At 44.5% G+C, this 1,884-nt stretch overlaps 1 long non-coding RNA gene across 1 annotated transcript in view; it reads right to left on the bottom strand.

The window, feature by feature from the left end:
• The window catches only part of LOC102497080 (uncharacterized), a 4,191-nt gene that overhangs the window by 1,599 nt on the left and 708 nt on the right, over positions 1–1,884 (bottom strand). The gene's annotated exons all lie outside the window — the stretch shown is intronic.

Below are 1,884 nucleotides of genomic sequence, written 5' to 3'. Positions count from 1 at the left end.
CGGCATGACCATCCCCCCTGGGGGGTGATTTCTCGCTTTCTGTCTCTATGTCTCTCTCTGTCTGTCTGGCGAGTGCACGCGCCCTACAGTGAAAATCTCTCCAAAAAAAAAAAAAAAGCACTGTAGATGAATGTCTGGGCATTTGTTTCTGGCCACCCAAGCAATCCTTCAGCCAATGCTTTCTGGAATGGCTCTTGGCCTTTGTGTGTGTGGTGCAGTGCTGAGAACACACAGGCAGCACTTCCATCTTAAAACAGGTACAGTTCAATGCACACAGGAAGTCCATGGGGACATAGAAATCTGGCCCCATCCTTCCTTGGGCTTGGGAAGGATTAACATAAAACCTGAGTTTTTAGGGACAACACAGCAGACTTGCTTTTGAATCGGGGTGATTAGATCTGAAGTCACTGATCGCCCCTACAAACAGGAAGAAACAGTGGACAACAGATGGAACCCATAACTGAATGCATGACTTGGTAAGGAGCCAGTGTAGAAACATGAAGCAATGAAGAAAGAAACCCAGGACTCGGTCCAGCCAGGCACTTGGGTCTTTTCTCCCTTGTCTCATCGATGAATTCTGGGTAGACACTCTGGAGGTTCAAAGAAGCTGAGTAGTTTTTGCACATATGTGTGGGCTAGAAGAAAGACAAGTAGAGGGACCAGCAGTTGGCATAATGGCTATGTCGCTGAACTCCCATGTATTCAACTATGGTTTGAGTTCTGGACCTGGTGGCTTAAACTCACACTGGTCGTGTGTGTGTGTGTGTGCCCAAGATTCAGAGAGGAGAATGGAGAAGGGATTGCGATATGGCCATCCCTCCTGGGGAGTGATTTCTCTCTTTCTGTCTCTCATCTCTGTCTTTCCAGCTATGGCACGCACCCTGTAACAAAACAAAACAAAACAAAACAAAACCAAAACTAAAAAAAAGAAGGAAAGCAAGTGGAGTTTAAGGTCTGTAAGTAAGGTGATCCCCCGTGAAGCCTAAAGGCTTTAATTGGGACCAAGAATTCCACACTAAGGATAAGATGAACAGAAACCATTCTGGCTTTTGTTGGGGACTGAACCTGGAGTAAAGACTGGATTAAGGGTATCCAGTACTGCTAAGGCCTCTACCATGTGCCAGAAGCGAACTCTCAACTTTTCTGCAGCAACATCACAGCATATCAGGACTCCACTTTTCTCTAAATACTGTCCACTCAATGTCTGGTGTTGAATAGAAAATAACACAATAACTAGCAGGACAGTACAATAGAATATGATCAAAACCTAAATGACTATAGAAAAGGACCCAGAGGGCATCCAGATGTAAGATATAGAAGGTAGCAATGCTGGTATCAATGTCTCCACTGCCCCGGAAATAATTACAAATGAGAGGGTATGGGCCAGCACTGTGTTGCAGTAGTAATGCACCACTAAAAATGAGCTGGGACTCAGCAGTCACATCATTTTGAATTTTACACTGAAACGTGCCAGGCTTATTCACAAATGCCCAAGAACTGATGGACGGAATGAAAGGAATCATTGTATGACTAGACTCTCTTGAGTTGAGTGTGCTCTTTCCCCTTTCTCTTTCTCTCTTATTGATTGATTGATTGACTGATTGAGAGAGATATTTTTGCTATAGGGTGTGTGTCCTCAGTGGAGAGACAGAGAGAAACAGAGAGACAGAAAACAAATTACTCCCCAAGGGGGTTGGCCATGCTGCAATCTCTGCTCATCTATTCTCCTCTTAGGATTTTGGGAACTCACACATGTACATAAACCCTGTGAATTTTAGGTTGCCAGGTCCAAGATTCAAACTGCAGATGGCTACATGGGATTACAGCAATGTAACCATTGTGCCATCTGCTGGCCTCTCTTTCTGTCTCATTTACTCTTGTCTT

This window comes from Tupaia chinensis, unplaced genomic scaffold (assembly GCF_000334495.1).
Source record: "Tupaia chinensis unplaced genomic scaffold, TupChi_1.0 Scaffold139432_1, whole genome shotgun sequence".
Lineage (NCBI taxonomy): Eukaryota > Metazoa > Chordata > Mammalia > Scandentia > Tupaiidae > Tupaia > Tupaia belangeri.
The sequence above is the reverse complement of the archived record's forward strand: the minus strand, read 5'-3'. Positions and strand labels throughout refer to the sequence as shown.